This window comes from Nothoprocta perdicaria, unplaced genomic scaffold (genome assembly GCF_003342845.1).
Source record: "Nothoprocta perdicaria isolate Ctin4 unplaced genomic scaffold, notPer1 scaffold_402, whole genome shotgun sequence".
Taxonomy (NCBI): Eukaryota; Metazoa; Chordata; class Aves; order Tinamiformes; family Tinamidae; genus Nothoprocta; species Nothoprocta perdicaria.
Genome location: NW_020455647.1, coordinates 1 through 27,183, shown reverse-complemented (window position 1 = coordinate 27,183; position 27,183 = coordinate 1).

Genomic DNA, 27,183 nt, shown 5'->3' with positions numbered 1-27,183 from the left:
TCCTTCCTTCCTTCCTTCCTTCCTTCCTTCCTTCCTTCCTTCCTTCCTTCCTTCCTTCCTTCCTTCCTTTTTTCTCTTTCTCTTTCTCTTTCTTGTGATAGGAGAGTTAGCATGTGATAGGGTGCCCTCTGCTTTTCATCCCTGTATTTTTTCATACAAAGTACAATTATATTTTAAACTACAAGCTGGATATATCTGCAAATTAAAGACACATAACAGAAAGAAAGACTTCACATAAAGGATTACAAATTTACTCCTAGTGTCTCAATTAAAATCCTTTTCATCATGGGAAAGTGGTTACCATCAGACAAAAAAGGAAACAAGAAAAGAAATTGAATAGAGTAGAAAGGTTTTCTGATAGAATGGGACTGAAATGCTCAATACCTTTATATATCTTATTAAAGACTAGACAAAAAGATCCAAATAAAATCATTTTATAAATAACCCATTGGGAAATGTGCTTATTTAGAGGGAGAGAATTAACAGAGTAGGGATTATTTGTTTTTCATTCCTTTTTATTCAATGATTTCATGCACAGCACAAAAATAAATTAATGCTATGTATTTCGCCTTATACTAAATATTTGCACCGCTGCTGATGCAGCAGGAAATATACAGTTTATTTTAAATTAAAACATCACAATCTTTGAACAAATATCAATATCATTATCTCTGACAGTGATTCCTTTTCTGCTTAAAATTGTAATGACACTTGTTTACTTATGTTAAATCTTCTCTTCTAGAAAATTACTAAATTTGTTTTGACATATAAACTGAATAGGAAGAGTGTTTTTTGTTCAAGGAATAAAAATAGGACAACAGGGACAAACATCTCAGTTCTCAACATTCAAGTAAATATCTACCTACTAGTGATTGTTCTATAGATGGCACTCATGCCTCTAAGCAAGAAGCAAAGATCCAAGTTTTGGTGAAGAATATTAAAAAGAAATACTGTGATCCAAAGCAAACTTCCTAAAACATATCAACAACTAGTTAAGAAATACGAGGCATTTTTTTCTTCTCATTTATAGCTTGGGATATAAGACTGTAAAGCAGCAACAAAAATATGTCACCAAGAGGGAAGAGATGGTGGGTAATAAACTATTTTATGTGCCTTTGCATGAAACTCTTATGTACACTGTAAGGTCTGCCATAATTTTCTGGAATAATAAGAGGGAATATAAGAAGAAAGGGTTTTAAGTTGTCATATATTTAGTCAGTGAAGCTGCCTGATAACATAAAGGAGTCTGTCACAATTTGTGCTCATTGGTCAAATTGTTATTAAGGGAACTGTCTTTTAGTATTTCTGTTCTATTGATACATTTTTTAACTGCTTTTCTTTTTGCATTTTCCTAAAATATGCAGTGCATATAACTCTTGTAAGAGATAAGTTTAAGCCAAAACACTAAGAGTGTATTTAATATTTTAGTAAATCTGAAAGCTGTCTTTCACTGAAAGCAGATTGCAGAAATTCTCTCATCTGAAAACTATCTTAATAGATGGACAAGTAGAAAAGCATCCAGCAGGTATCTGTCATCTTTAATAATATCTTTAATTGAGTTTTTACTGAATTGAGTATTATATAATTAAAGGGGCAAAAAGTGTACCATCTATGTTTGAAAAGAAGTCATGCATTTTCCCAGTAGGCTGCTCTTCAAACCTAAAAGTTTAAGAGTGCTTTTCAGACTACTCCAACTTAAAAATAAAAGTCCTAACTGCTACATCTCAGTACAAATGGAGTCATATATTATATATCTCAAATGTGTCCTCACAGTCCCCGTAGAAATAGACCTGTCTTAGGTCTCTTCTGAAGTGATGAATCTGAAAAGGCCTCTGCAAAGATACGCTCTTGGGTCTTGGGGCACCTCATGTTAATTGTATTTCAAACACGGACATGAGGAATGAAGATCCTCCCCAAAAATAGCATTACCAGGAGACTATATGTGCTATAAAATGCATTTAGGAATCTGAGTTGTTCATGCTACTTCATGTACTATAAACTTAGACTTGAGAAAGAAAGTTGCTTTCTGCAACACAAAGGAGAAAAAGGCAGTCTGCTATTTCCATTGACTTCAAAAGAAACTAGGTTTCATTCACAAACTCTGAATTAGGGCCATAAATATAAAATCAAATATGCTTAAACAGGACAAAATAAAGCAAAAAGATTAAAGTATTAACACTCATAGTTACAAAGTCCACAAAGCATCAGGAGACACTCACATTTTTCTGTCTTTAGCAGTAGCAATAGTAGATGCTGCAGATAGAAGAGAGAAACCAAAGGAGGTATACCTTATGCCTTCCTTCAAAATAGCATCCTTACCTTTGTGGATCAGCTATTTAAGGTTTTCTTGAGACAGCATTTACAACCATGTCTTCTTGTTTTTAAAGCTAAACATACCTTTAGAGTCTGCAACAAGCAGGGCAAATGAATTCTATGTATTACTGTATATGCTTTTTCTATGCAAACTAATTATGCCATCTTTGAAAAAGAATGTAGTTATTTTTGCTTTGAGACTTCTTCCTGGTTGTTGCATTTGGAGCCTCCCTGTTTTTAGAGACAATAAACAACCTTTCTCTGATCACGCTATTGACACCTCTCAATATATACACTCACCTTCTGTCTTTTTTCTCTAGACTGTAATGGAATAGAAATTCAGATTACTACACAGAAAGTTAGAATTAAGGAATTAATTTACACTTTACCCCTACTTTTGCTCCTTAGCTCCTACAGTCCAGTGACTCCACATCATCTCTGTTGATGATACCTGGCAAGAGCTTTGCAACTGTAATTGAGAAGGGTCACAGTCATTAAAGCCTTCCAGAGTCATGGAATGGGTAGAACAGGGATATGGTGCAAAAGTATTGGAACATAATCATATGCACTAAGGAGAACCGGAACACCAGGTTGTGTCAGGTGGTAATGGATGTATCAGATTGCTGGAGATAGGTCTGCTCAGGCATAGTTGCAGCCTGAATAACAATGACCGGAAGAAGAGGCCCGATCATTAGCATCAGGAATACCGAGGCTGCTTGTCTCAGTTTATAGTAACAGGGAAAACAAACACCATCTTTGCATTTCCTGGTCTGTGTCACTTCTCTTTCCCACTTCAGTCTTGGTTGACAGCCAACAGCTTTCAGCATGGGATAGGCAAAGGTGGGCTTTACACTGGTGTATCCATAATCTGTAGGTGAAACTTCAGTTCTTGCAAATTGATCTGCCTGCTTTCCCTTAGATTTTTAATATCCAGTAGTTTTAAGGATTTTTTTTGTTTGTTTTTTTTCCTAACTCTTCCTTCTCTTTTCTGCCTACACAAGCTAATTTCTCACTCTTCAGAAGTCTTGCACATTTTTCTCTGACAGGATGACTGGGATTTCCTGGGAGCTCCAAAAGTGTTCTAGATTCTTCTATGCATAAATCAGTGGTGCAACGTTCATTGTGGCAGGCTTACTTCCCTTGCAAAAGTTAAAGAGCCAAGAGCTCCACTCCCAATATTTTATTTTCCAAGCATTCCTATGTAGGAGCAGCCTGAAATCCTTTCATAAATAGAGAAAAAGAAAACAAAAAGAGAGAAAAAAGCCCTAGTCTGGAAACTAAATCCATGCTAAAATGCAACCCAAAAAAAAAAAAGTATCAAAGAACTGACTTTGCAGTTAGCAGTGCTTTAGTGATGTTTGCTTACTCATAAAGGCCTTTATATGTGCAAGTAAATTGTGCAAGCATTTAAAAGGCTTCTTTCTGGAAAGAAATGCTCATCTTTTTTTAGGAAAAGCATTAAGTCCTAGTATGGATTACTTTTAGATGAAATATTCTGTGATGATGATCATCTGGATTTGTAGACAGTCACATTCTTCTTCAGGTATTTCTAATACTATATGGGTAGCTTTACTACAACATTATGAAAATCTTTTAGACATATCAGCTCCTGTTTTTCTTGCTGTCTTGGTTTCCTCCTACAGCTTCTCACCAATATATTTTACAGGCCTGTCTTTCTTGATCAGTCCTTTTTATATGTTTAAATCCATGGGACAGAAATTCTTTAATCTGCAGTTGCAGTCTTTTTTCTTTTTTTTTGCCACGGAAGACAGATTCCTCTGGTTTACTCTTACTCTGTCAGCAGTGTGTCCCACCAGAATACAGTCGGACAGTTTTTTCCTATTTCCTTCAAGGTAAGCCTTCTGAAGTTTTATTCTTTCTTCATGGATATTGGATTTGGCCGGTAGGCGGTGGTATTCAGAGATTCTATTTCCATTACTGTACAAGTGTTAAAATTTGCTCATCAATTGGCCACATTATCTGAAATATATTTTCTGTGCTGCTTCTGTTGAGGTTGGGCATCAAGATTACTCTGAGAACCTCCATATATAGAGGGGAATGGACCTTAGGGAACATATCTGTTCAGTTTCCTCTATTTTAGCCAAAATATTTTCTTTTAAAGATATTTTCTTTCTTTTCCAGAGAAATAAAAAGGAAAAAAAAAAAAAACAGTACAAAACTAGGCAGTCGGAGAAAATCAAATTTCAACCCCAGCCCCAAATCTACGTTGAAGCAGGAAAAACAAAACAGAGAACTGCAAGACTTTCAAGTGAATCATATTATTCATGGAAGAGCAACCTCTTTTTTGTTAAATATTTTGTTGTATAATGAATTGAGATGTCTAACATTCTTTTCTTCTGTTTGTCAAATATTGAGCACTATTGACTGAGAATGTATCAAGACTCTCTCAAATACTGCAGTAAGTGAAAAGAGAAAGCTTCTTTCATTTTAAGATATCATCATAAAACACAGATAAGATATGCAGTAAGTCTAGTTCCTCTTACTACAATTTTAGAATTTTGTCTTCTAATGTGAAAAATCAAAGACATTCTTCTAATGCATTTTTCTTTAAAATATATGATATTTGTTTCCATTCTCAAAAATGAAAGTAAAGTGTTCAAGTTTCTATAGACTTCCTCTTGGCCAGAGTTCCCCATTTGTATTTTGCAAAGTCTTGCTTGTTGTGATGTCTCACAAAGCATATAGCTTTTATATACAAGGAGGAAAATGGTCTGAAATCAAGTTTATACATTAAAGAGTTGTCGGTAGCCTTCAGACAGATAGAAATTATTAAAAAGGACCGATAAGCTGCACTGTAAATTTTTGTTGTCAGATAGTTCTCAAGCGAATGAAAAAGTTACAGGTGAATTAAGTTCATCCCTCATCTTTCCACCTCAAAGTCTAGAGCACAGAATCAGAATCAGCTTTAGATGAAATGTTATTAGAAAGTGACACTCCACCATAAATTGTTGTTTTACTCTCTAGTATAGCTTTGGCTCTGTTATTCTGTTCTTAGTGCTACAACAGAAAAGAGAAAAATCTTCACAACTGATCTTTGCAGAACTTCAGTCTGACATTAGATATATCTTTGGTGGCAGAAAGCTGTTTAGGGTAGTGTCAAAAAAACTTCTGAAGTCTTCAGTCCTGCATATGTAAGAGTTTATAGGAGGAGAACATATTCAAACTGAGAGCATAACATGGAAAACAAGAATTTGATACTATAAAAATTTAAACCAGCAAAACTAATATTTAGGGAAATATTGACATGTCATGAAAAAAAAAATAGCAGCCAAAAGCACCTATGTAAATCAGTGTCCTTTCAAGAAGTTAGATCAGCATATGCTGACAAGAGGCTTGTGTTGTGGCTTTTGTAGAACTCTTAGCCTAATTAACAAATGCATTACTGGCACAAGTGAGCCTGGAACAATTGCTAGTCAGAACACTCAGAGTGAAGCCACCAGGGAACACTGGGTAGCAATAAAAAGCCATGGATGCTTATTTTTAATTCTTTGGAGGACCAATTCAAACAGCAAATGTAATTACAATTCTGTAAATAGAACACCCGAAAGCACTCCTTCTGGCATTAGTATGCATATCTTTGATATTTGTTTAACAAATGATCAAGTAGCCCTTTCTCTGTGTTGCTTCTTATTTAAGGGTTTTGCAAATTTGAAAAGCAATACTGAAAATACCATAGAGGTGTTTAGGCTTTCAATTTTGAATCCATTTAAAAATAGTTGATTTAGTTAGTGGTAGAGTCTGAATGTTATTTTCTTCTTAAGGTACAAAAAGCAAAAGAGGTAGGTTTGAGTCCATATTATCACATCTTAAGATGAGCTTTTTCCTGATTATGTTGAAGTATGATAAAGTCACATTTATTTTAAAAGGACATAATAACATTTCAGCTATGTTAACCTAAATGGTCATTACCAGGGTCTTATCACATTAGCAAGAGTCAGAAGGCAGAAAACTTTTGCTGTCTTTGAGTTCTGAAGTACTTTTCCATTATCTCACATTCTGAGTGTCTCAGCAGGATGTTATCCTACTTTGTAGTATTTTGTGCAGGAGGTAGGCTTGCTGTAGCAGATTAATTTAGAGAAAGAGTGAAAGTGGCTAAAGCATGGAAAGATGCGATCATAAATTAATAATGTTCAATGGACTGTGGCTGTGAGAGCTGATATTGGTATTTTGGGTCAGCAAAATCCCTAGACTCAGACTAAATTCCAAAATGGCAGCCATATATTTCAGATGTAAATGGAAGAACACAGAAGTCTTCCGCTTTTGTATAGAAGTTGGAGGTGGGTCAGAGAAAGCAAGATGAAGGCAAGAAAGAGAAAAAAGGAGAAAGAATTCCGTATTAAAAGCAAAAGCAGGATAAATTGTCTTCCATCTGTACACAATCATAATAGTAATAATTAGCTATAGCAATAAATAGCAATAGGAATAACAATAAAATAATTCTTGTATTAGAAATTAACACTATGATTTTTTTTTTCAAATTATTGCAGAGGCATTCCTGGGTTTGCTCCAACTTTGAGACTTAACTGACAACTTTTTTCTACCCAATGAATAGGTAGTTGAAAAAATGAGATCAGCTCTCATTAAGATAAAAAACAGATACATTTTGAAAAGCTCTTTTTCTCCTCCTTCCAACCTTCATACCCAGTCTATTTTCACAATTTTGGCTTGTTTTTTTTAAAAAAAACTAAAATCCATATTTATCAGCTCCTCTAATTTCAACATTGATTAACAGCCAGTGCTTCATACCTATTTTAAAAGACACTCAACATTCTCAATACTTCAAATCATACCAAACTGCAAATTTGGTCAGTAAGCACACAAAGATTTTTCTTATATTTCTGGTATTAACCAGAAAACCAAAATAAAAACATGCCTATTGCTGGAATATATTTACATTTCTGAATTTATGACTGAGGGAAGCTCTGTAATTTGTCTTCTTCTAGTTTTCTTTCACTTGTTCTTTTACAATGGCCTGGTGGTACAGAAGTAAGCCTGGCTGCTTGTTTATACTCTCCTAGCTATCTGATTTACTTTACATCTGCTTGAGTCTTTCTAGGAAGGCGAAGGACTGCCTTTCCATGACAAGACGCAAGAGGCAGTCTGCTAAGTGTTTTGGTGCTATATGGAACTAGATGAGAGTATAGCATTACATGGTTTCCCCTTTGATACACATGGAGTGGCATGGTTTACTTCATCTTTTCTCTGTGGTCATGCTGCATACAGTAGATCTAATTTATTATTATTATTATTATTATTATTATTATTATTATTATTATTATGTGCATTGTAAATCAGTTCACTGAACTTGGCATGAATTAAAAATAACCTTAAATAAGGGATTATTTGTAGCTCAGATCACTTCAGGGAACTGATTTACTGTGTGACCTTAGAAACAGTTGTCAGGTCAGTGCTGAATGGGCAGTGAATTAGCGTGTGAGAACAACTGTTTGGGAGAAAAAGCCTTTTAATTTGATTTTGCTGCCAATGTCAATGTATCTTGTACTCCTGCCCTGAGATAGAAAGCAAGGAGGGTGCTCAAGCATGAGAACTGGAAGGAGCACCTCTGAAAGGAGCGGGAATCCTGTCTGTAGCTGAAAGCAAACCCAAAGGCTCAAAAGGGATGGATGGAAAAAAGGCTTTTTTCAGGATCCTCAGGGAAAGTGTGGGACTGCTACAATTTGAGAAAACAGTGAAAAGATGGAGACAAAGGTCAATTCTGCAAAAAGACAGCGCACATACTTATCTTTTCAAACCTTTATCTCACCTGTTTGGCTTTTTTTTTCTTTGATTTTTTTTGAGGGGGGGGGATATGAACGTTCCCTGCTGAAGAAAATACCTTTTTCTCATTTTGTTCAGTGTGATAGCCTCAGAAGTGTGAGGCCTGTGGGTATGCTCACGGAAGGGGAAAAAGGAGCAGGTCACACCACTTGATTTTGATTGGCATGAGACTGCTCCGCTAGGGGCAACAAGGGCTTGTGAAAGCTAAATATTAAGTTTATGCACAATAAAAATGATTTAAACTCATGCAGACATACAACTTCCTCTCAGCTGCCAGGTGGTAGTAAGGAGGAATTAGATCTTTGTGGTAACTGGTTGAGCTCACGCCACAATGGGAATTAATGTAGCTGTAGCAGGGCAGCACTGAATCTATTGAGCAATGTTATTTAGTTGCTCAGCTAACACAGAAAGACCCCTGGGTTAAGGAAGATATGAGAGACGTTCTCTTCCAGGGACAGAGATCCTGAAGTTAGGGGAAATGATAAACAGCCATCTAACTCCTCATCTTGCTTTTGTATCTTCTCTTTTAGTACTGAAAACCAGATCTTACCTTCTCTACCTTACCTTGCTTATTGCAACTAAAGCTGCAATATGATATTATTGTGGTGTCTTCTGACTTTGCACCTAAGTCCTCAGTGTATGTTACAGCTGGAAAAGAAGCTGCTGGACAGAGACTGTCAGTCAATAAAATATTAGTGGTGAAAGCTGTCATCTAGTGTGTGAATGACTGGAAGTTGATTCTGCCTTGAAAGCATTTTAGCCTGCATGTTCCAGTTCTCATAAGATTGATTTAACAATCCTAAAGGAGATGCAATAGATATTTTGAGATGTTTATTTTAATATTTCCCATCTGTTCCATTTTGCATAAAGTAATAAATCCTTGTTGGGTCTATCTCTATAGAGCACTGGTTACAGCAGATAATGTGGTTCTACTTCCTGCTTCAATGACCGACACACTTCAAATGACAAGTGTGATTTGTAACAACTAAGCATCTGCACCTCTACTCATTCACTCAAATATTGCCTTTCAGTCAGAATTCCAAATCAGTCAGAGGCTGCTTCAGATCACATTATAACTCCTCCTTGAAGTAAGCCCACATCAATAGGTTTTGTGAGAGCTAGAACTATGTTTTGTGAGAATACAAGGTAAAGCAATGAAAATTTTGGAAAAAGAGACATATGCAGTCTGGGAATGTGAAAAAGAGCAGGAAACTACAAAAGATTCAAAAATAATCTCTTCTCTTTCTATTGTATTTTGCCAGGGTATCTCTCCATTCTGTTTGGTCTAGTTCTGGCAGCATTTTCAATTGAGAACTGAATTTTATCTAGTTTTGTGCAGTTTCCTCTAGTTTCTAAGAAAAGTCTTTCCCCACAGCCTAGCTTTGTGTTTGATGCTTGAGATCTATGTGTCCATTAAACTCTTGAAAATTCTTTTCGTTAGTTACATTTTGAGAAGTTTTATCTCACTCAAATAAGCAGTCTTATCCTTTTCGTCTCAACTGTGGCCTTTAAAAGTTGCTTAAGGGAACAACTACAGAGCAACAGATAATCAATTTTCCTGTCTTAGTGCTGCTTTTGATTTTTTGCTATTGCAGTAAGTATTTCTTCAGAAGATGAAACTACTTTTTCCCCAGGCATGTGACCTGGCTACAGCTCTACTTACTACTATTTTTCAATCTAACCTGATTTTCTGAATAGCATATCTGGTTCTGTGCATCTTTTCTCTTTTTACTACAGTCACAACAGAAGAAAAAAAAAAGAAGTGTAAAACCAAAGTTCCCAGTCCTGTTTCCTGTTTCTCCTTTTCTAGAAGCACGAGAAAAGTTAGTTACCCGTATAATTTCTGCTTTGTTGTCCAGTGACAAGCTCAAACAGAAGAATGAAGTACACACACACAAAAAAAAAAAACTTTACTTTAGAGGAACTTTTCAGAGCGCACAGGGATGCAATGAGGAAGGCTAAGTCCTATTGGCAATTAAATCTGGCAAGAGATGTGAAGGACAACAAGAAGGGCTTCTTTCAATACATTAGCAGAAAAGGAAAAACTAGGGAAAATGTAGGTATATTGCTGAATGAGTTGGATGTCCTGGTGACAAAGGACATACAGGATACACAGAAGTCAGAGTTACTGAATGCCTTGCTTGCATCAGTCTTTTCTGCTAAGTGAAACCATCAGGAATCCTGGATCTTGGAGACAAGAGGAAAAAGTCTGGAGAAAGGAAGACTTACCCTTGGTTGAGTAGTCCACCTGGCTTCACCAAGGGGAAATCATGATTAACCAATCTGAGAACCTTAGGTGATAGAATTACAGGCCAGATGGACAAGGACAGAGCAGTGGTGTTGTCTATCTTGGCTTCAGTAAGGCTTTCAACACTGTCCCCACAGCAAAGCTCAGAAAGTGTAGGTTAAATGAATGGATAGTGAGGCAGATTCTGTCTGAATGGCAGAACTCAGAAGGCAGTGATCAGCAGCACAATGTCTAGTTGGAGGTCTATAGTTACTGGTGTCTATTTAGTTAGTGGTTAGTTAGTGGCAGGAAGCAATATTGTGTAGAGTCTTTTTTGACTTATTCATCAGGGTCCTGAATGAAGAGACAGAACTCAGCCTCTGGTAGTTTGCTGATGATCCAAACTTGAGAGCAGTGGCTGATATGCCAGAGAACTATGCTTTCTTTCAGAGAACTGTGCTTTCTTTCAGAGAGACCTTGGCAGACCTGGGATAGTAGGAAGAGAGGAACTTCATAAAGTTCAATAGATGTAAGCAGACAAGCTAGTAGCTGGGCAGGAATTAGTCCATGCACCAAAACAGGTTTGGGGTTGACCTGCTGGAAAGCAGTTCTGTGGAGAAATACCTGGGTCTATGCCATGTTATCCTGCAGTGGATTAACCATGTTAACCATGTTAACTGGCATGAAGCCAGCAATGTGTCATTTTGGCAAAGAAGACCAATGGCCTCCTGGTCTGATCTAGGAAGAGTGTTGCCAGCAGGTGGAGGGAGATGATCTTGCCCTTCCCCTCAGCTCTGGTGAGGTCACCAGAGCAGAGCTGAAATATTGTATGCAGTTCTGTGCTCCCTGGTACAACTCCAGTGGAACTTCTAGAGATGGTTCAGAATAGAGAAAAAAAGATGACTAAGGGACTGGAGCATCTATCTCATGAGGAAAGACTAAGTGAGCTGGGCATGTTTAGCCTCGAGAAGATTGAGAGGGGATCTTATCAACTTATTCCTGATGGGAGGATATAAAGAGAATGGAGCCAAACTCTTCTTGGTGATGGTCAGTGACAGGACAAGGGACAGTGGGTACAAGTTGAAACACAGGATGTTCCATCTCCAGGTGAGGAAGAACTTCTTCACTGTGAGGGTGGCAGAGCCCTGGAACAGGCTGCCCAGGGAGGTTGTGGAGTCTCCTTCTCTGGAGATCTTCCAAACCCACCTGGATGCCACTCTGTGTCCCGTGCTCTGGATGTCCCTGCTGGAGCAGAGGGGTCAGACTAGAGGTCCCATCCAAACTTAACCATTCTGTAATTCTGTGATCTTAGTAGTTCCTTGCTGAACTCACTCCAACAGCTCCATATTTTTATATCCTATTTGGTCTGGGCTATTAGGAAGCCCAGACACAGTACTCCTGATCTGCCTCATCCAGTTTGAGGAGAGGGATTACCTCTCTTGACCCACTGGTCTGCCTAATATAGCCCAGGATACAACTGGTCTTTTTGTCCCCAGGGGCACATTGGTGGCCCATGATCAACTTGCACCACCAACAGTCCTAGGTCCTTTGCAGAGCTGCTTTCCAACTGCTTTATTTGCAGCCTGTACAAAAGCATATTCCTTGCCAGGAGCAGGACTATGAACTTCCCTTTATTGAACTTCATAAGGCTCTCTTCTGCCCATCCTCCCAGTCTGTTGAGGTCCCTCTGAATGACAGCACAGTCTATCTATATCAGATAGTATAGTATATCAGCTACTTCCAGTTTGGAATCATCAGTAGACTTGCGGAGAGTGAACGCTGTCCTTACATTCATGTTAGTGATAGGTAAGTTGAACACTGGATGCAGTATTGACTCCTGGGGGAATACCACTAACTATAGGCCTCCAACTAGACTTTACACCACTGATCACAACCCTCTGAGCTGTATCATTCAGCCAGTTCCCAATCTTCCTCATTATACACTTCTGATTGCCTTAATTTTCTTGGAAATGGTACCCAGCATTAGCCGCTCCATTACCTTCTCTTACCTTCAATTCCTGAATTGCAGTGAGGCTGACTTACCTGCAGTTTGTTGGGTCTTCCTTCTTGCTATATTTTGAAGAGTGCCTGGACACATATCTGAAATGTTCAGATGCTGATTGTGCATATAATTTATCAAAATATGAATAGGAGTTAATGTAAGAGTATGTCAAAAATATTTTTGCTCATTTTCAGTATATCCAGAATTTTCTATTTTATATAAAAGCACTGTTACATTGTTAGATGTTTGTGAACTATTCCATAGATTCACAGCACCATATTTTATGCTGACCTTTTACATTTTTTTTTTCTCTGAGGAGGAATATGACAAGTATGTGATGTCCGGTAATAAACCTGTTTTTACAGAACAGCAGCCTAATATGCAGATGTGACACATTTGACACTTGCTCAGAATGAACAGTAAGCTTTTCTTTATAGGGTTTTTATGAAAGATCTCTTATATTCCTTCAAAAAATATTCTATCAGCTTAGAATTTCAGTTGCTTGGATGACATAAACTGGAGTTAAAATATATTGCTTCAAATACGGTTCTTTGGGCCCTCCAGGAAGCAGAGAATGATATCAGAGCAGAACTGCACACTATCCTTTTGGAATTAGATCAGAAAATGATGATATTCTGTAATTTGTTTTTTACCATTTCAATTAATAACAATGAACTATAACAGAAAAAAAATTGTAATGTCAAAGACTAGTTACTTAGTCTACTAAATGTCTACTGTGTAGACATTTTAATCTGTTTTTGTATATATATTCCTTTGAAAACTTTTTGTCCTGAAAAATATTGAGTATTTTAACTGTGTGCAGACATTGAAGATATCTAAGTATCTTTTCCTGATTGAGTCAGTGAAGGATAATTTGTATTCTTTTTTTCTTATTTATTTCCTCATTTCAAAAGTCTGGAGTTATATAAAAACATTCCAAGCAGAAGGATGTTTAATTGTGAGCTTTCACAGAGAAGAGTACCTTGGCAAACTGTGGGAGTACAGATGGCCAAGGCATTAGCAGCGTGGTGGGTCTATAAGGAACTGTATGGAGTCACTTCTTAATTCGTACTGTGTTGAATGGGTCTATGGAGCAGATCCATACAGCCACAGAGGGGGAGATATTGGTGATCCTATCAAAGTGTTGATGATGATTGCTCACTGGTATTGAAGAAGACGTTGGTGGTTACTGTACACCAAAAGGCTTATATAAATAGAAAGGCAGTGATTACCAGGGACAGTTTTCTTCTCCTTCTTTCAGGAATCACTAAATATCCCCCCATTAAGACAATTGCAGTCTATATAGCTATCGTGGGGGATTATAAAAATTGTCAATGTTTGTCCAGCTAATTTAATCAGACATATCAGAAACAGAGGTTGAGTTTTCTTAATGACTCCTCATGTGTTTTTGTGCATCATGAATATGTACCAGAGTCGATGATCTAATTTGAAAAGTGGTCAGCATATCCTTAAGTTAGTTACCAAGTCTCTCTTTCAATATCTTTGCCATGCACCAGGAGATAAACTGCTTTTCTTTTTGTAGTCTCTGTTTATAGCAATAAAATCATGCATGGCTCTGCAAGTATTGCAAGATTGTTTTAAGAATAGAGACTTTTGATTTTTTTAATATTTCATTTTTCAGTTTTCTGAGTATTTTGGGATATGATCTTCCCTTGTGATCAGAATTTTCTCATCATACCATAGCTAGAAGCTGGGACACTAAGTATCATGGGATAAAATCTGTCCTGGCAAACTGAAGTTTTATTTTTCCTCAGGACTATGTTGATCCTACATAGCTCACTCTTATAAGCTATGATTTGCAGAAGAATTGGGAAGATATAAAAATTCATATAAGCAAATAACTTCCTTTTTCTCATCTACACTTTTTTCATTGTTTTCTTAGGCAGTCTTCACAAGTATCTGAGAAGAAAAAGATCTCCTTCCTATATGGAAATAAAGCATTTAAGTACAATCTCTGAGAAATATGAGAGAAAACTACCGGTATTTGAAGCATCAGACTTATTGTACTTGAAAGCACAAAGTAACAGATAACACTGAAAACTGGAGAAACACTATTGATAGCACTCTTAGAATCAATATATCCAATATTGGTTACCTCTTGATCCTTATGATGAAGAGGAAAGTGTTTATTGTCTCTTATTTGGTACCTGCGGGGTCTCAAATGGAACAAGCAAGTAGCTGGTTCAGAGCAGATGTGAGGAGGTATTTCTTTTGCATTGCACAGCTAATAGTGGAACTGATTGCTGCAGGACACTGCAGATGCTGAATTTACACATGGATTCAAGAAACAAGTAGACAAACTCATGGCAGAAAAAAGTGCGTGAAGAATACATAAAAGGTTCCTCCTGTGGCTTAGGAAATCCCAGGCCCCCAGAACTCAAGACCATGGGAAACTCACGGCTCCCAGGTCTCGTTTTATGCTGGTCCTATAGTCTTACCTTATACATCCACAGGCTGACCTTGTGGGGAATGACTGGGATAGGTGAGTAATCATATGACCTGATGAAATTCCGATGAAATTTTCATTACCCAACCTAGGCCAAAGATCCACGGCTGAGACTGACTGTTCTTTCTGCTCTTTCAGGGCCAGATTTTCCGGTCATTCCATTTTCTTCTTATTCAGCTTTACGAAATAGAAAGCTTACTGTGTCAACCATTCTGAAATTACCTCTCATAGACTAGCAGAGGAACAGGGGACTTCTGGCCTGTGCAAAGACAAGATTTCCCCTAATTCTCATAATCCAGCATATAGCACCTCTCGTGTTCTGCTGTTTTTACTAGATAATGTATAGGTGAAAGGAAAGGAGAAAATCAGGGAGACACACATAAGAATGGACATTTTGAGGGCATATGATATCTGGCTCATTCTTCTGCCACCAAAAGAACATTAAAAAAAATGCAAAAGCTATTCAGAAAGAATATTGAAAAATAGCTGTGTTTTCCTATAGCTGTGTCTGCATTGTTCTTGAAAAGAAGCAAGAAATCCTCTCAAGATGCAAAAATAAAATGCTATGTAGGATGCTACTACTCTGGGTGTTAGGATGAAAGAAAGAGAGAGGAAAGTGGAAAAATAAATGGACTATATGGTATAATTATATGATTTTTTTTCTTTTTTTTCTGTTTTTGTCTGTCAAACTGCAGGAACTTGGCATGTTGATCCCCTAGAGGCATAGCTTCGTAGTTACTTGGCTGCTTGGTTCCAAGGACAGCTATTGTAAATGAAAGAAAGCCTGAACCATAGATACAGTCTCACAGCTTCAGTACTTGGATAAAAACAAGGAAAATCAAGAGATGGAAGAGTTTTTTCTTGTATGTGCTGGTTAAATTGATTTATAAGTCTGTCACCAAAATTCTCTTTTAAAACTAATGATTGTGACTTCACATAGAATAGTTCATATTCTGCCCCGCATCCTAAGGGCCTCCTTCAGTCCTTAGCAAGCAGAAATAAAAAAAGAATAACCTCAGGAGCTAGCAGCCTCTACTGAGGTGCTGAATCAGTGACATCCTCTTTGTCCATTTTTTATTCTTTTTTCTTTTATTAAAAAAGCATTTGAGCTCTTTTTCTCGTTTCCTCCTCCCCTCCTTTTTTTTTCTTTTCTGTCTTTTTTTTTTTTTTTTTAACAATGCTTGAGGCAAACTGTTCTACCTCTTCCCCTTTTGAATGTTGCTGATGTACCAGGTTCTTTCCCAGCACCAGTAACAGGCCACTAAAATATAACTGTCTGGGCTTGGCTGCCAATCTATAATGTTCTTGGCCATGATTAATCTGATAAATAATAAATATATCAATCTAGTCTTTTAGACAAGGACAAATTCTTACCAGCGGGGAGGCACGAGGCCTCTTTTACAGCTGCCTGTAGTGCTGAAATTAATTATTTAATGCTTAATTCTTCAGGAAATGAGAAAGTTTTGATTAATGTTGTCCAGTGTCATTTCTTGCTTGTTTGATATGTGTCAGATAATTTTTCCTCGGCAGTTGCTCTGAAGAAGCCAGAGGCTACTGTCACTGGGATCAGACACAGAATTTCTAGAGATTAATTGAAGTGAAAATTTAGAGAAATGCACCATAAGTGCTTGCCCAAGATAACCTTTCACAGGCTAAATTTAGCTTCGTTTGGTAATGTTAGCCTCCTATTGCCCGAGCGTAAAACATTTATTTTTAATGCTGTTAGAAGCCTATTTTGTTTCCTGGGATTCCCCTCCCCCCCAATTTTATTTAACACTAGTTATATCAGCATGATTAAAATATTTAGGACTTGAATCTCCTCCCTTTTACACTACTGTAATTTGGCATCTGCCATGGAGTCCACTATAATGTTTATTAGATTAGGACAAAGCAGAATGAGCAGCTAAAGCTGAGATGTAAAATTAAAATCAGCACTATTTCCAGACTGTTTTATGTCTCTCTCTCTCTCTCTCTCTCTCTCTCTCTCTCTCTGTATATATATATATATATATCAAATAGATATATATGTGTTAGTTGTAGGCTTCAGAGGATCCTTGAATGTTAGATGCTTGTTTCTTGCATTGTTCAAGATATAATTCAGCTAACGTCACCAGAGTTGCTGATATTTATATTAGCATGAGTTATATAGACATCACTTCCATATTACCAGATGTTTTATGCAAGATGGGATTTTCACTGAAATATCTAGATGCTTGGGGAAATTCTTCTAATGCCTGTAGACAGTTAGGCTCTTCTTTTTAAACCTGACTTTATCAAAAGAATATTTCTTTGTATACTCCAGAAAGCCTGTTTCTTTTCCTTTCTACAAATCTGTCAGTGCAATGTAGTTAGTCCTGAAAAAATACTCTCATAAAGCCAGAGGGTCTTTTAAGGTTGTGATGGCTGCAAGCATTAACATAAATATTTTTTTGTATGTCACGTTCTCAGCATATGGACCGAACATTCACATGATCATTTTGTCTGCATGGCAGCACTCACCCAAATTTTATATTTTTTCTTTATCTTTTTTTTTTTTCACATTGATCCTTCCTATTCTTTAATTTGCTTCCATAACTATCTTCCTTTGCTGGTAAATAAGTGTTGAATTGTACCTAGCTGTCCCTCTTATTTCTTTTCAATTTTTGTAGATACTAGGTGCATTAAATTCTTCTTTGAAGATTAAGCTGCTTAAATGATAACATATTTTATCAGATTTTCCTTTCACAAAAATATAGGTAAATGGTAAATGTAGGGATTATTATTGGAACAATTTTTTTCCAAAAGACAAGAGTTATGAGTTAGTAACTTCTGACTACACATTTAGCTGGCAGTTGTATATTACTGCTAGTACTGTAGCTCATCACAGACAACTAGTGGTAAAGCATTGCTATAATCTAACTTCTTAATTCATTATTCATTACAGAAATAGGTTTTTGATATGATTTAAAAGTTTTCATTATAGGTGTTAGGACAGTTTCATGAACTCTTACTTACCATTTAGATCTAAGAAGTAGGGCAGAGGAGTAAAATGATTATATTTAAAATATAGCCATAAATAATCTACAAGATCTTTTCTAGATAAAGGCCTGAACTAAAATGCGCTCACCTGGGCCCTTTAACAGCTTTTGCCCAAATGTGTAGAGCTTTTGTGTCTAGCCTGACAGGCAAAAAAAAAAAGATGCAATTTTAAAGATTGTTTACTTGCCTGAAATAAAAGGCTTATGTGTGAATGTTGCTAGTCTTTTTTTTTTTTTTTTTTTTTTTTTTTTTTTAGTCCAGAAAAGGTAACTGTTGGATTGAAGTTTAGCAATGTGCAAATCTTCCAAAAATATTTTCAGATTTGCTGATTTATTTATTTTTCCAGTGCCAACTGTTTGAAGCTGCACAGGAGTCTGGAATCTCAGAATTCTAGGAAGTTTGACTGCTAAGCGGCTGACATAATTGTAAGTATATGATTAATTTTATAAGATTCTTAAAGCTGTTCTCTCCATGTTCATCACATGAGACTCATGTGCATGTGCACATATACATAGAGAATAGCTAAATTATACAGATTTTTTGAATTTATGAGGAGATATCAATCATCACTTCATGTAAATTCCTTTTATACCTAATACAGCCTTTGAAAAGCATATGGTGCCAGGAAATAATCCTTTGCATAAAAATCTCCTTGCATTTTTCTGACCAGTTCTTTGAATCTTGCAGAAATCTGATCTTTTTATTTCATTTATTTTCAAAACTGTGTAAAACAAAAATAGTTTGAACTAATGAAAAATATGAAAATGGAAAACAACAAAACTTGGGCTAAATCCTATCTTACGAAAAAATAACTTAGTTAACCTAAGTTAAATATGAGGAACAAGAAAAAGGTTTTCCAATGTACGAATGCAGCTTCAAAAGTTGAATTTGTTTAGGGAATTTGTATTTTCTGCTTCTTTCTTCAGAAACCTATTTGCATTTTAAATAATTAAAACATTAAAACTGAAAAATTTATAAATGAGAGCTGTGAAGAGAATCCTGCTTGGCAGACAATAGAAAAGAAATTATTACCCTGCTAGGTTTGCTTTAATGTCATATCTGTCACTCTCCCTAAGGTAGGTTCATTACCATACCAAGTGCACCTCCTGCCAGCCCCCCTTCCACACACACACGTACTCTTTTTCTTCCACTCCCTGCCACTTAAGGACTCAGGATCTCCAGGGGACTTTGATCTCATTGTACACACTAACCCAAATAGAACCTCTGCTGTTCTCAATAATTTTTTTTTTTTTTTAAGAGGAGTTGGGGGGAAGGGGAGAAGTAGGAGGTAGGGAGTGAATTTGTGTGAAGAGTGACAGAACGCTTTGTCCAGTGCAGCTTTGGCTGGTTGTAACAAGCGTCAGGACATTAGATGCAACAAAAGCTGGATTGGCAGTATCATCAATCACGGATCTGACAGTCGACTTCAGTTTGTTTGTTCCACTCTGCATAATAAGTGATTGGATCAGGTTTAATTAGATATTGGGTAATCAATCATTGCCAACAAGGCAACCCAGCTTGGGATCTAGATGTTGCAAAGCGGGGGGAAAAAAGCAAATTTTATCCAGGGTGCATAAATAGTCGAACATATAAGCACATAGAGTGAAGTTTCAGAGGAAAGGTATAAAGATGTCTACAAGATGGCACGTAATAGAATCATTCACATCTGTACTACTTGTTACCAGACATCTGCAGTTTGACATTTTACTTTCGCTGCATAATTACTTTTCAATATAATATAATATACTGACCTGAGGGAGAAAGACAAAGCAATTAAATTATGCATAAGGTCCTTTACTTCTCAACCCTTACCAAAAAGACTGAAAATAATAAAAAAAAAAAAGAAAAAAAAAAAAAGAGGGAGAGAGAGAGAGAAAGTAAGAATAAGGATTAACATTCTTAGGACTATTAAAAAGAAAAATACAGAAAAAACTTCTTCTTGACCTCTCCTATGAATATCTTCTCCACTAAATGTCCTGTTAAATCAGCTTCTCTAAGATTTCAGCAAATAATATTTTCTATCTTATTTTGAAATGTGTATCTATAGGTTAAGTCTCATACAATGAAGTGGGAGGAGTGATATGGATTAAATTAATCCCATAAACATTAATTAATCCCATCAAATGAGACAAGAATTTTAAGAATTCTTTTACAAGACCCAGAATGAAGTGTGCTTGTCTTATTTATGAATTAAAATGGGTATAATGTATCCCTCAATAGCAAAGGCCTCATTATCAGAGGCCATTTTAATGTGCCAGGTCCAAGGCAGACATGAGTAATGCAATACGTAACTCTGTTGCTTATTTAGAGTGCACAATTCTAAAGTAGATGAATTACATTTCTGTACAATATATGGGTAAGGTTTATAAGAAAGAGAATTCAGATAAGCTGCTAAATGGATAGAAGAGTTGCCTGTGCTCAGGAGCAGGAAACACAGACTGGAACCCCATGAAAATTCACTGGAACCAAGACATCCAAGATAGAGTTCTAACTACTGGTGTCTAGTGTTGTTTCCAATCTCACTTTCTTTTGATGAATATTTAGCTGTATGAATTGGTGTGTTGTCTCACAGTTGGAGAGTTAGGTATTCACATTTTACAGGTGAATACAGTTCCAATCATAGAGTACAGTGTTGTCAGGAGAGACATCTGTTTAGGATAAAATCTCTAGTCCGAATTAGGATTGGGATAGGCAACCTATTTGATTTGTATTCAAGAATTGTGTCCTGGTCTGGAATTTGTAGATGTCGTCTATTCAGGTCAGGATGGAAAAAAATACCTGATATGTATTGGAATTGGTTATGAAATGGAAGGGAAAAGAAGGTTGTGATAAATACTTTCCTTTGCTCAGCCATGATGTACTGTATAGGACAATGTTTTATACTTGACACACTCTTTAATCTGACACCAGTGTAGTGATAGTCTGAGGATTTTTGTCCACTGGAGAAAGTTTTTGTTTTGATTTATTGTGTTATGTCTTGTACATTTCATGATGTATCTGGATCTGTTGCAATGATTCCTCCCTTCTGGGAGCAGCCACCAAATTATCAGGACCAGCCATCATGTCATGCTAAAGAAATAGTCTCCCCAGACTTTGATCAGCCTCCTCAGTTCTAAATCTGGATTGGCCCAAGCCTTCCTAAAGAATGAATGCCAATTTTATTTTCCTGATAGTAAGACCAGTGAAATTAGACCCCTGCAACATTTATAATGTAACTTTATAACATCTGAGGCCCCATTAAACTGCCTCTGTTGAGACTCTACAGGTTCTTATAGTTTGAAGCAAGAGCCACTAGATTTGCTAGTCAGATCTTCTTTTATCACAGAGCTGACCTGTACTGAGTCTATAACTTCCAGGAAAATAGTCAGACAGCTTTGATTTGAAGATATGAAGAAACAGAAACTTAATCATGCTGATAATCAAGTGGTTATTCACTGCCAGTATTTATAAAAACATTTGCCTGCTTGTGTTTGTACCGTCTGCCTTCAGACTTCCCTACAAAGGAGGTGACAAAAGTATTCAAATTATGTCCTAGTCCCTTCTTGAAACTATAGATATTCAAGGACCCTTGCCTTAGCAAGCCATCACAGAATTGTGATCAGGTATAGAGTTTTTCTGACTTCTGGCACCACCAAAAATCATGTAGCAAAACACCATCCAGCATTTCCACCTACCAAACAGGGAGTGTATTTTGCTCATTCCAGGTATATTAGCTAGCTCAGCATGTGCACATTTCTATGAGCATATGAAACTTTTAATAGTTGTTTGTCTAAATGTCTGATGATTTTCACGTAGTCAAATTATGATGAAAAATAGCTACAAGGATTGCAATTTTTTTTTAAGTACTGATCTATCAGACTGATTTTCCAAATGCTTTTAAATGTAGCTTTTCTTTAAATTTTCTCACCTCCCTAATTTTGTCAAAAAAAAATAAAAATTAAAATTAAAGCAGAAAATTTCGGTAGTTTTGAAATAATGATTTTCTTAAAAATTTCTTTTAGGCAGTTTTACATCACAAAGATATTATTGGACATTCATTTGTGTTTACGTGCAGCGTGAGATTTTAAGCCTCTGGAATTGATTTGCAAAGTGTTTTATGTGTTTTGGAAAGCTACTAGGAGCTCAGAACAGGAGCCAGTGTGTTGGGAGCCCCAATGCAATCTGCTTGGCAGCTCAGGAGATCTTTTGAGTATCATGACATGAAACTGCTTGCCAAACTGTTCAGGAACCGAAGATGCTGGGATTTTCTGCTCTTGATCCCCACCAGACTGCTAATCAGACTTCTGGGGAGTCAGATGGATGAACAGGCATGAGACCTGACTGAACTGGGTTGCAATCTCATCTCATTTAAAATGTGAAATGATTACACTGTAATGAGTCTGAGAGATGGCAAACATTCTTATGAAGAGGTTTTCAAAACCTTGTTTCAGTAAGACCAGCATTACTACTTGTGTAACAAATACTATACCACTTGTATCTTAGGGTTCAAATAAAGATCAGTGACCATAATTTTAGGGCTGAAGCATATCTGATAGTGCACCGACTGCTGCTTTCAGTTTCTCTCAGTAACTGTGGAGTTCTTATATAGTATTACAGATAATTGGGTCTCTAATCTATTTGATAACTGTTCAAATGACTTCACTTTACTCAGGAACTCTGTAACAAAATAGTCTGTCTTCTCCTCTTCCCTTATTTCCTGGCAATATATATAGAGAAGGTTTCTCTTTCTCTTGTTGCTACTCCACTGAGAGTAATCATACAGCATGTGAAAGGAGCTCTACCACTGTCTCCTTTGGTTCTCACTCCGTTTTCCTGAAAATGGCTTTCACTGCTACAACTCTGAAATGACAGTATTTTCTCTGCTAGTATCTACTTCCAAGGCTTGGAAAAAAAAATAGATACCTGCAAGATCTTAGTGAGAGGGAGAATAGACAAAACAGTGTTTGGACAAAGCAGTAACTGTTTGTTAAATGAAAAACAAAAGTATAGTGCAAAAAAGAAATTCATGATGTATTTACTAATATGGCTAAATTGGAAGTTACTTGAAATTGAATTGTAAAATGCCATTTTCAGAGAGGAAATAGTTTTTAAATTGGCAATGTCTCACCCGATTTTACTATAAAACCATGAGGATTTCGCAGGGCTTGAATAAGTAGTTAGCTTGCTTTTATAAATCTATTCCCTTTTCTTTAGGAAAGATCACTTTTGAGTACTGTACTTCAAGTTCATTTTACAGTGAAGTACATGTGATCCCAGGCATATTACATTTTTGTGATCCCTTTAACTGCATTCCCTTCCCTATTTGCATTCATGTATGTTTTGCCTGTGTACAAATCCTAAAAAAAATAATCTGAGCTGGCAGTGTGTTCCAAAAGAGTCCGTCTTTAAATATCTTCCCTATGGGCCATATGGTTTAAAGATATCTCTAGCTGTCCTCATAGCTCATTTTCTTTAATCCTGGATTATCCTTGTTGCCCTCCTTTACCTTTCCAAGTGCTACAAAGTCTTCTACCTTGCCCCCCACCTCCTCCCACTGCAATAAGGTAAAAAGAACATAATACTACTCAAAATGATATAAATTTTGACAAGGGCAGTTCATAATCTCAGCATTTCCTCCCTGGATTTATAAACTTGCCTAACATTTCATTGGCCTGTGCAGGAGAGTACTTTCTATACTGTCCTGTCTTAGAGAGCAGATGACAATTTTATTAAGGTCCTTATAGTGTCTCCAGCAATCTTGGCTTCTCTTGAATATTTCTGCATATAGACTTGATTCTATGTCTAGTGGCCACCTGCATCATGAAAATAACTGCAGTAAATTTCTTAAGACAGATAATTTCTAATTTTAATAACTGTTCACCACTACTTGTAGATGATGTAGTTATGAATTTCAGATGTCATTTGGGCATTTGCAAAGATGATAATGAAAGAAAGTGTTTGATAGAAGTGTTTTGAGTGAAGAAAAGCTATATAATTATGTAGTAAAGAGGCTTCAAATTGGGAAACTTTGTTATGGAATACCTTGTTAATAATATTCTAAGTGGAATTTCTAGTTTTTTATACTCCCTTTTCTATTCTATGATAGCAATGAAAGGATTAAAGACTGCTTCCATAACTCCTCCTTTTCACTCTGACTTAAAAAATACCATTATAAAAGTGCAGAATTGTTGAGTGACATCCAAATATTAACAACACATTCAAAAATAATGAAGACCTTCAGATCACAAAAATAACTGGCAAAACAAAAATCACACCTTTTTTTCAAAACCATCAAAATAACCTTTGGTAAGTCTGCAGTGATGGTGGTCCTTAAGTAATTATTATCTAATAGAAGATAAATAATAAAAATAAAATAAAATAAATAATAAAAATAATAAAAATAATAAAAATAATAAAAATAGAGCAAAAAGAATAGAATTTAAATCAAACCAATCAGGAAAAAGAATAAACAAGCTTATATGCAGCACATAGAACATACATTCATGTCTGCTACACTTGTGTATATGAAATTGCAGTTAGTGGTTTTACATATTTTAATGCCTTGAGACATTTACCCTGAGTTTAGTAAAGAATATTTCAAGGAGGGGTTTGGGCTTCTTACTAACTCTCCTCTGCACCTAATTAATGGAAGGATTTCCTCATGCAAAATGGAAAAGCAGGGCCCTGAAGTGGGCGTAAGGGAGCCAGAGAGAGATGTGAAGAAGATCAAACTTGGTGAGAATTTGTGCTCTGGCCACCAAGCCAGCAGCCGGCGCAGATGAGACAGTGTTACAAGTTTACAACAGCTGCCAACTAATGTTTGATCAGGGATAAAATATGCCGAGGTGACAACATCTTGCTCCCCTGCATTTCAGGGACTGTCATTAAAAATACAGCAAAGCTCGTACAGGCCCAGAAGGTCCTATGTTCTCTCAAGATACAAGGGAGAGAGACAAGTTCACAAGATGTCAAGAACGATATCCATTTGTGTTTACTATGCAAACCCGCTGAGTAACCTTTCTATGCATGTTTGTACTAAGGACCACTGAGGATTTAGGGGGAATAAAAAAAACACCATTTAAGATGTAGAGGGAGAGGCAGCAGGGGAGATGTACACATATTTGGGAAAAGGAAAGATGCCACTTCATAGGCAACTGACCTCTCCGTTAAAAAAAAAGCAAGATTAAGTGAGAGATATACATATAAATACAAAAATAAATATATATAGTGTGTGAAGATATATATTTCAATTAATCTTCCACATAGATGCAATATACATAAATATATTTAAATACATATCAATATTGAATGTAAGTATAAATAGATATTTATATATTAATAAATACACATAGAGAATCAGAAAAGCTAAGGTACTGCTGCAAGTTTTTGTCTGTGTCCTCTTCCCTCCTCCCCTTTTAATAATATATTGATGTAAGCAGCTTGCGCATGCCAAACAAATTCTCTGCACAAAAAGTCAGCTGTCGGAATGAGGCTCATCAATCTGGCAAAGTGCACTCAGGTAGAAATGCCTCTCGGGGAGCCGGCCCTGGCAGCCGAGCCGCTCAGCAGAAAGGGACGGCTACGTCTCACGGGCTCATAAATGTTTATTGGAGAGCATTTCTGCCAGTTTACGGAAAAAGCAGCTGTTCAGCAGGAACGCTGGTAGTTCATTTCCCAGTGATATTATGGAAGGCTTTTGTGGATAATTGAACTGTGGGAAGTTTTGTTGTTGAACTGGCACAGACAGCTAGCCAAATTCACTCAATCAGCGCCTCTTCACTTGTATAGCAACCACAGCAAATCCAGAGGTGTTCAGTTTGGATTTCTTTCCAGTCGTCCTCTGTGAGGCATGTTGTACATTGCTTTCCCACATTTCTTACATTGCCTCATCATTTTTTTTGCTTCTCTATGATAGAGGGAAAAGACTATATATATATATGTTTTTTTTTCTGATGCAGAACTAACTTTTATGTGGAAAACAAATAAATGCATTTTTTAGGGGTGCTATGAAATATTTCAAGCAATCCTTGCACAAAAGCCATCCCTAACACTTGACTGTACTAGGAAACTTACTTTGTAGTTTTAAATATGATTCAGGAGCAAAAGTCACATGGTTTATTCATTGGGGTTCAGCCTCTCTTCTGCTGGTGAAGGCTATATATATTTCCTGCACAGAAGATATGGGATGAATTAACTAGTTGCTGTAATTATATAGAAATAAAGGTCTAATTATATAGAAATAAACGTCTGTGCTTGTGTTTTAACATTGTAGATATGATAGTAGTGGTTTATAGTGAAAAAAGATTCTTTTACACTTTCTCAGATACCAATGTCAATATTTTGTATGAACTTTCATGGTTTGCAGTAACTAGGTCTCCAATGAGGATGACTATGACATAGATTTTAAAAAATAGTGTTATGTTAGGATTGTTAAAATTGTACATACTGTGAAGATCAAAATTTTAGATTAAAAATCCTTGTTTAAAATAGTGTGATGAGATCTTATTTATTTTTTTATGTATCTGCTTAATATTAACTTTTTCATAGATTAGAGAACATGATGGTTTGCATATTAAACTGGTTAGATAAAGACTGTAAGCCTGCTTTAATACTTTACTGTCTAAATTTTAGGTAATTAAGTAAATGTATTTACATCTGATTTCTAAAAATGACTGGAATAAGTGAAAGAATGCTTCTGTTTAACTAATAACTTGTGCTTATTTAGCTGAGTGACCTTTTAAACCAACATAATTTTTACACTTTTACACTTTTTAGACTTAGTTTGCCACTTGTTTTCCCCTCCTATTTTCCTAATACAGAAAGAGTAAACCTTTTCTATTTTAGCCTATAAAAAGTACAGGTTAGGGCAAACAAGTGGAGAGTGGAGAGGCTGGCATACATTTGAACCATATCTGATTGTGAGTGGCTAAACCTTTGAAACTATTTTTACGGAGTGGCAAAAAATGTTGTGACTAAACAAATTGACTTGATTAATAAAGTTGACAGGAAATGGAATTACATCATCTTACCCTTACCGTTACATGGATAACTAAAAACTAGACACATCCACATTGTTAAAGCTGCTGGGTATCAAAGCAAAAAGAAAATTTGCCATCTGTCTTGCATTCCTTTACTATACTCACATCTCTAAACTACATTGGCATTATTAGCTTCAGTGCAAAAAAGTATTAATTATATGTGCTTGGAAAAAATGTCTTAATGCTATAACAGAACTATGCTAATTTGAATGACAGCATGCTACTTTGAAGAGAAAGTCTAAACTTTTTATGCCATAATGGTACAAACATTCCTTTAGAACTCAGAGAAAGTCATGTAAACTTGCAAACTGTTTAGTGTTTTATTTAAAAAAAAAAAAAA